This window comes from Rhinopithecus bieti, unplaced genomic scaffold (assembly GCF_001698545.2).
Source record: "Rhinopithecus bieti isolate Rb0 unplaced genomic scaffold, ASM169854v2 scaffold_11919, whole genome shotgun sequence".
In the NCBI taxonomy this organism is placed as follows: domain Eukaryota; kingdom Metazoa; phylum Chordata; class Mammalia; order Primates; family Cercopithecidae; genus Rhinopithecus; species Rhinopithecus bieti.
The window spans coordinates 11,179-20,065 of NW_016807055.1; the positions used below are offsets into that span (position 1 = coordinate 11,179).

General features: G+C 37.3%; 1 protein-coding gene across 1 annotated transcript in view; it reads left to right on the top strand.

Annotated features, from left to right (window-relative positions):
- The first annotated feature begins 1,789 nt into the window (after positions 1-1,789).
- Positions 1,790-8,887, top strand: part of FNBP1L (formin binding protein 1 like) — a 49,687-nt gene continuing 42,589 nt past the window's right edge. The window contains exon 1 of the mRNA XM_017879772.1: positions 1,790-1,899. The gene's annotated coding sequence lies outside the window, so the exon portion shown is untranslated. The remainder of the gene's footprint in view (positions 1,900-8,887) is intronic.

Sequence of the window (8,887 nt, forward strand, 5' to 3'; positions counted from 1 at the left end):
TCCTGCGTCAGCCTCCTGAGTAACTGGGACCACAAGTGGCGTGCCACCATGCCTGGCCAATTTTTGTGTTTTTAATGGAGACAGGGTTTCACCATGTTGACCAGGCTGGCCTCGAACTAACTCCTGACCTCCAAGTGGTCGCGCCCACCTCGACGCTCCCAAAGTGCTGGATTACGGGGGGCCTTGAGCCACCCTGGCCCCCGGCGCATAAATAATTTTAAAAGTCATTGCTCAAAGGCTTTTTGTGTTGTCCCAAATATGTTACAAAAAAAAAAAAAAAAAAACCCGGTTTAAAAAAATAATGGTTGCGTTGCGATTTTGGCATCACCTGTTTTAAAGTTTCTATTGATGGATTTTCATAACTACATAATTCAATCGTCATGTATAATTTAATTATGAAATCCACTAAATACAGTTTTTGTTCAGGTTTTTTAGCCCCTTGATGGGGTTTGAAATTTAAAAATTTGGCAGACGTTTAATCTAGAGGAATAAAGAAGTGTAATATAAAATTTCGGTGAAGAAGATTGTGGGAAGAGAAGCCTTTGAAGCAATTTAGAAAAATAAAGGAAGATTGTTTCAGCTTTGAAGTGTTTTTTTTTTTTTTTGGGAATTGTTTGTCATTGAGTGTGTTTCAGTTTCAGTTTGATGAGAATTCTAATTTACAGTAGTTCATATTATGCAGATTGAGTTTACTGAGTAGTGCATTTTCTTGCTGTATTCAAATATATTTTGAAAACCAGATGATAATCAGAAAGCTTCTTGGAAGAATAGAATTAGAGTGGCAACTTGCTTTTAGGAGTAGAATTTCTTTGTGATGGTTTAAGGTAGAGAAAGAGAAAAGTCAAAAGGAGATAATTTGTAAATAATGTGACTAAACCACAAGTGATTTTAAAAGAAGCTGTAAATATGGAAAGGGATGATACTTGAATATTTTTTCAGCACTGCAGACTTGATATATGAGAGGAAGACAGCACCAAGTTATTAGTCAGTTTGGAGCTTGTTCTTAAAGCAAGGGAAATGGTGGTTTCTCTGGCAGGAGGTGGCATCTGTGAGGACTGAAAGAGCCTTGTAGGACAGTGGTACTCTATTATATGTCATTATCATGTTTCCTGCGTTGCAGAACATGTTTAATAACATCACCACAATCCTGTTAGGTGGGTGATGGGATTTCCATTTTAAGATGGGAAAACATTCAAGGAGCCTTGTTAGCTTGCCCAGTTTCAAACATCTCGGAAATGGCAGATCCCAGAATTTGAACTCAGGTATATTTGATTTTGTCCAGGTATATAATTCTTCGTTGAGTACCTGCTATGGTGCCAAGCATGGTGCTTAGGCTGTGGGAGTTCAGAGTTGAATAATGCATGATTCTGGCTCTCAATATAGTATAGCAAACGAATAAGATAGTAATTTTAGGGAGCCTTGGGGACATGGAGAAAGTCTGAGAGTTTAGGACCATTTTCTGGTGGACATAATGCCTGAACTGAATCTCAAAGGCCAGGGTAGGGGGGATTTGGGGAAGAGTTGACTGCAAAAAGCAGAACAGGGGAGGGTGTTGCAACTGGGAGAGCCATGTTTGTAAAGACATTCAGGCATAAAGTAGCAAGATTTATGCTTACGGACCTGTTTCTAGGTCTTAACGGGCGAAGTGAGGGAACTAGTAGATGAGCCTGGGTTTTTCCTTTTATACCTCATTGCTTCTCTGTACAAATATCAGAAGCTGTTTAAAATATATGTGGATAACATTTTAGACTTTTGAAAATGCATTTTTATCTTCCTTTTCTAGGATCAGTTCGACAGCTTAGACAAGCATACACAATGGGGAATTGACTTCTTGGAAAGATATGCCAAATTTGTTAAAGAGAGGATAGAAATTGAACAGAACTATGCGAAACAATTGAGGTAAGTTAACTTTTTTTCAGTTTTTAGAAATGAAATTACATGTTTAAACAGTTGGATATTAGAGGAGTGTGATATTCCAGAGGTTAAATTCTATATTTTTCATCAGAATTAGATTGAATAGATAACTGGTTTGTTTTAATGATTAATTAAATCATTGGCCAGTACAGTACCACAAGGAATATTGACTAGCTGGATCACAAATAGCTGTCATTCCAGAAAGACACTTAAAATCTGAAAACTGGGGGGCATAATGCCAGGAAAAAGAAATATCTGGGTGTTATTCTGTTTTATACTTTTATTCCTAACTTTTTGCTTTAGTCATCTTTTCAAAGTATTGAATATTTCTTCAGAGTTTCTCTTTTCTTCAGCGTTTGTAAGACTTGGAAATTCAGCGTGTACTGAGCTGAGTTTGTTTCTGTCAGTATTCAGTTACATATTATAAATGAATGTGATTCTAGAATGTTTTGGAAGATAAAAGTTTTAAAGGGAAAAGTTTAGTCTTGAAACTGATGGACTTTATGACAAGTAGTTGCTGGAACTTATTCAGTAAAAATGGGTGCTTGAAGTCTGAAGACTAGACACCAGTATAAGGTTTTAGCTGTAGGATTTAGGATAAAAAAGTGTCCTGAAGTGACAAAAAAATGCAACCTAAACAGGCATACATGACTACAAAGTCCAGGCATATTTTGATTCAGGGGTCAAATAGTCTTCAGGCCCCATTTCTTGGCTGTGCTCCCACTTGTTCTCTTTATTCTCAGGTTCCATTCATACCATCCTCTCTATTCCTTTAGCTCTAGGTTTTACATATTCATACCCCCATGTTCTGGAGAAGAATGATGGTCTTCTCTATTGTACCTTTGGGGAGAAAGGAAGGGAGGGAAAGAGGGAGTGGGGGAATAGAAGAAAGGAAAGGGGCATGAAAGTAAGGGAAAGTGCAAGCCTGCACCAAGCTTCTTTTCTCCAGAAATACTAGCAGAGGGTCTCATTTAGTCATACTGACTTTGGTTAGGTTATGTGTTTATCTTGAACAATTCACTAATATTGACTTATAGCTAATGATGGGGGGAGGATAGTTACTCAAAATTAATTTAAACTAGTGGTCCTAGAAGGAAGGGGGAGATACTTGAGTGCCTCATATATCCACTATAATAGTGCATGTAACCAACTGACTGGATGCAGGGATGGAATAGAGTCATAAACAGCTTGCTTATAATATTTTTATAATGATAAACACGATATTTACTGAATAATGGCATTATGCTAATTTCCTAATCCATCATTCTCCTGTTTTTTTAAACAAGGTATTTTCCACATGAGAATATAAACAGGGAGCCTATTAGTATATTAATAATCATAGTGATGATGTTTCATCTGTCCAAAAGTTAATGATCTGGGAACCTTACCTCTCTAGAATCTAGAAGAGCTTGAAATGGCCTCTGAGAGATTAAAATAGCAGCTACCAGATGTATTCTTGTGTGACAAATAAAAATTTTATTTAAATTTTCATTTGATCTCAATTTTAGCACATTAAATGATCAGATTTCTGTTGGAAAATTCTCAGTTTTTCCAATAGAAATGAATGAGAAAAAATGCTATAGGTAATACAGTGATGGCAGTGTGAAGGGACAAACAATAAAGGAAAAGGTTTAAAAATTACAAAAATAGATGAAATTTAATGCAGGAGTGCCCTAGTTCATTTTGTGTTGCCATAACAGAATGCCTGAGTCTGAGTAATTTATAAAGAAAAGAGGTTTATTTAACTAATGGTTGTACAGGTTGGTAAGTTCAAAGGCATGCCCCCAGCTTCTGGCACAGGGTTTTGTTGGGTCAAAGGGGAAGCGTGGATGTATGAAGAGAGAAGGAAAACCTGAAGGAGTACTGGCTTTTAAAAAACCCACTCTCAAAAAGTGATCCAGTCTTATTAGAGTGAGAACACAACTCACTACCAAAAATGACACCAAACCACTATCCATGAGGGTGGATCCCTCATGATCCAAACACCTCCCATTAGGCACCGTCTCCTAACACCACCACTTTGGGGATCAGATTTCAACATGAGTTTTGGTTGCGGTCAAACAAACCATATCCAAACCATAGTGAAAAGTGAACCTACTTCTAAGGCCCCAAGAGAATCACTGTATTATACAGAGTGAAAAAGTAAATACTGGTAAGAATGATCTTGGGCCCTCAAGAGAAGAATCAGATTATTTTAAAGAAGGCAGAGAATATAATAGTGTATCTCAAAATGTTTAAAAAGTCTAATCTGTCCTTTAATCTAGCATTTTCATTTCTAAACTTCCCTGCAGAAAAACACAAGTGTGCAAAGGTGTTTGCATAAAACTCTTCATTGCAGAAAAAAAAAAAAAGTTTCTGGTTGTAAAAGTGCCTGTCAGTAGAAGAAGGATGAAAAAGACTGTGGTAGATAAAGTTTTAAAAAAGTCAGGTTTACCAACATTTTAAAACTTAAAAGCCTTCTTCATCAGGTTGAATGATGAATGTACAGTAAGAACTGAATGTACAGTAACATCATTTTATTGCTTACTTGTGTTTGTATATACAGTATTGTATAAAATTTGTATGTATTCTGAAGAGGTCTAGAAGAATACACCCATATTATGTTACAATGATACCCTTATGAAATGAGAGTAGAGAATGATAAGGGAAGGAACCTTTTATTTCATACACTTTTGAATTGTAGTCTTTTCAATGATTGTGTGTTACTTTTGTAATTTAAAACACTTGTTATTAAGAAGAGGTTATGCTTCAAAAGAGATTCCTATCACAAATTATAAAATAAAAATTGATAATTTATAAGACAAAACTTGAGTAATCTGGAATATTTAACTGTCCAAGACTACTTAGACCTCAAAGCTTTTGAGATGGCCAGGGTTTTGCTAGTGTAACAGGACTCATCTAATCAAATGGCAGACTCGTTTGCCTTCTGTCTGTTCTGAGGCTGATAATAACCATTACAGTTTTCACTTACTTGCAAAAAAGGGATTGAGCTCTGGTTCACTGAAGCAAGGGTGGCTAGAACCCACAACTTCATGATATGAAAAGTAGAATTTTGTATTGAGAAAGTGGGTTTTATTATGTACTGATGCTTTAGATAGGTGATTTGAAGGAATAAAGCACACTTAAGGAATTTGGCACATTTCCATTCTAAAGATAATTCTAAATAGCAGTGATTCTCAGCAAGGGTAGAATTATTGGAGTGGTGAGGTATGAGGAGTAATGAAGAGTTGAGAGAAAGCATGTTTAATTTGAAATGATCTACACTGAGATTTGCTGCTTTGGATGACTACTTGGTAAATGATTGGATTATCAGCTGCTGTTTATAGTATGTCTTTTATCCAAAGGGAAGAGGTTTGCCTTGTTTGTTTCCTCCTCTTTAATGGGAAAAATTCTTTTGGTTAACTCCCCATATTTTTGCTAGTGCAGAGGGTAATTTCTTTCATAGTGAGGCAGCACTTTTTTTTCCCTCCTAAATAATAACTATTATATTAGTCCATTCTCATGCTGCTAATAAAGACATATCTGAGACTGGGTAATTTATAAGGGAAAAAGATTTAATTGACTCACAGTTCAGCATGGCTGGGGAGGCCTCAGTAAACTTATAATCATAGTGGAGGGAGAAGAATAAGTGCCCAGTGAAGGGGGAATCCCATTATAAAACCATCAGATCTCGTGAGAACTAACTCACTGTTGTGAGAACAGGATGGGGAAACTGCCCCGTGATTCAGTTATCTCCACCTGGTCCGTCCCATGACACATGGGGATTATGGGAACTGTAATTCAAGATGAGATTTGGGTAAGGACACAGCCAAATCATATCAACTATATTCATGATGTTAAACAATTACATTTTAAATATATTGCAAGATTAAAATTTCTTTTTTTTTTTTTTTTTTTTTTTTTTTTTTTTTGAGACGGAGTCTCGCTCTGTCACCCAGGCTGGAGTGCAGTGGCCGGATCTCAGCTCACTGCAAGCTCCGCCTCCCGGGTCCACGCCATTCTCCTGCCTCAGCCTCCCGAGTAGCTGGGACTACAGGCGCCGCCATCTCGCCCGGCTAATTTTTTGTATTTTTTAAGTGGAGACGGGGTTTCACTGTGTTAGCCAGGATGGTCTCGACCTCCTGACCTTGTGATCCGCCCGCCTCGGCCTCCCAAAGTGCTGGGATTACAGGCTTGAGCCACCGCGCCCGGCCTAAAATTTCTTAATCTTTGGCAATTCCAGATTGTTTTCTTCTTTTCTCCCTCTACTCTTCTGTTCTTGTGTTTTGATGGTGTTGGTTTAACTTTATTCTGGTGTTTTATACTGATTTTTGGTTTTGGTTTTAGGATGGGAGTAAATAGAAAATAAAGCATCTAATTACATTTGAAGACATAGTTACATACGATTGAATCATGTCCATTTTGATTGATGGAAAATGGTTACTTCAGATCACTTGGTAGAGTGTGTTTTGTTTGCAAAGATATATGCAACTGAAATCAATCATTCTTTTAATAAACTTATACTATTGTATTTGTATAACAGATTAAGATTTCTAAGTAAAAAAAGGAGCCCTATATATGTGATAAGTATGTATCATTTTAGTTTTTTCCTAGTAAAAGTAATTGTATTCAGTTCTATCATAGAGATAGTGCTGTATGAAATTATATTCCCCAGCCTCCACCCCAGAGCATACATAAATTTTTGGTTCAAATGTGGCAGTATGGTATAGTGGAAGATAATTAGGCTGTAAGACAGGAAGCCATTATTTTGGCCAAAGCAGAAATCTCTGAATTCCTTTTGATCAGAGATTATATTATGTGCATTTCTATACCCCATACTAAGCCTACCTGGTACCTCTGGAACTGGGTGATTAAATATAAGTTGAATGAATAAGTAATGGAATAATCTGTGTTTCAGTTTAGTTTAGAAATTAGGATCTCTGACCGCATGCCGAACCTTTGACTACATAGCAGCTTTCTATTAATACTGGAGTTTGGTGTCATGTACATCATTGTGATGTGGTCAAGTTGGTGTTATATACATCATTGTGTCTACTAAGAGCAGCCCCAAATATTTCGGGTAGGCTTAGATACAGAGCAATCCAAATACAGCTAGTCTGTCAGAAGTGCCTTTCGCCTCCTGCCATGAGTCAGAAGCCTCCCCAGCCTTGTGGAACTGTAATTCCAATTAAACCTCTTTTTCCTCCCTGTCTCGGGTATGTCTCTATCTCATTTTACTTTTCTCATACCTCTATCAGAATTTGGTTTCTATGTCACTCTATTTTGTCTGGCTGAAAGATTTTACATTCTCATCAACAATACACAAAGCTTCCAGTTAGTCCACATCCTTGTTTTGCAAGTAACCAGCCTAATCGGTGTGAGTTTGTTATCTCCCTGTGGTTCTGACTTACTTTTCAGTGATGACTAGTGATCTTTTCATATGCTTGTTGTCCATTTGTGTATCTTTGGAGAAATGTCTTTTCAAGTCAGTTTTTTAAAATTGAGTTACTTGGTTTTTTTGTTTTAGAGTTTTAGGAGTTCTTTGTATATTCTGGATTTTAACCCCTTGCCAGATATACGATTTGCAGATTCTTTCTCCCGTTCTCTAGGTAGCCTTTTCATTCTCTTGATTATGTCCTTCTATGCATTGAAGTTTTAAATTTTGATGTAGTCAGTTTATCTATTTTTTTTTTTTGCCTGCTTTTGGTGTCATATCCAAGAAATCATTGCAAAATTGAATATCACAAAGATTTTCTCCTATGTTTTCTTCTCAGTTTCATAGTTTTAGGTCTTTGATGCATCTTGAGTTAATATTTGTATGTGTTATAAGGGTCCAGCTTCATTTTTTTTTTTTTTTTTCCGAGACAAGAGTCGCACTCTGTCGCCCAGCCTGGAGTGTAGTGGTGCAATCTTGGCTCACTGCAACCTCCGCCTCCTGGGTTCAGACTGTTTGAAATGTTTGTTCCTCGGAGCCGTAAAGAAATAGCACTTGAACATAAATTTTATTTATTTAGTAAGACCATTTTTACTTCCTGCAGAAAGGGTACACTCGTGCCACAAGAGTACACCGAACAAAGGAGACAGGGTCATTTATAACCTGACACATCCACCCTACTGGTGTGTCCAGTTTCCATTAGCTGGAACGGGACCTCACCCTGATTGGCTAGCAACTTAGAACTTTTTAAAAAGAGGTAAAGGTAGAGGGGAGCAAAGGAAGGAGGAAGTAACTTGTGGAATGTTGAGAAAGGTAAAAACACTTTTAAATAAGGAAGAGGAACAGGCTATGACCTAATGCTTGCTTGGACCAGTCTGAGCATGCTAGGGCAAATATTTGGGCTAAATTGTGGGAGCTAAGAACATAAAGTACACTGATTTCCTTATTACAGCTAGCAGGTATTTAAGAATGTTAGCACATGTCTTTAAATAAATTTTGCTTCTAAGAGAAGTTACTGTTTATTCCTAATTAGATGGGGAGGAAAGTCTTTGAAGAGGAACCGCTACTTTACTTTTTACAAAATGATTCTCCTGCCTCAGCCTCCAGAGTAGCTGGCACTACAGGCACCTGCCACCATGCCTGGCTAATTTTTGTATTTTTAGTAGAGATGGGGTTTCACCATATTGACCAGGCTGGTCTCCTGACCTTGTGATCCACCTTGGCCTCCCAAAGTGCTGGGATTACAGGCATGAGCTGCTGCGCCTGGCCCAGTTTCATTCTTTTGCAATGGATGCCTTTTATGTTTAAGTTGTAAGAGAGAAGGTTCTTGGCTGCAAGTGATGGAAACTCCAGCTTGAGCTAATTTAAGTTTAATGAGAAATTTATTTACAGTATAAATTTATTGATTTATTGATTTTAATTTTTTATTGAGTTCAATAAGTGGAATAGTCATACTGCTAGAAGGCTTGGTCTACAGCTAGGTCACAGAAAAAAATAAAGACAGTATCTGAAACACAGCCAAAGCCCTTTGTTGTTTCTTCTTCTTCTTCTTCCTCTTCC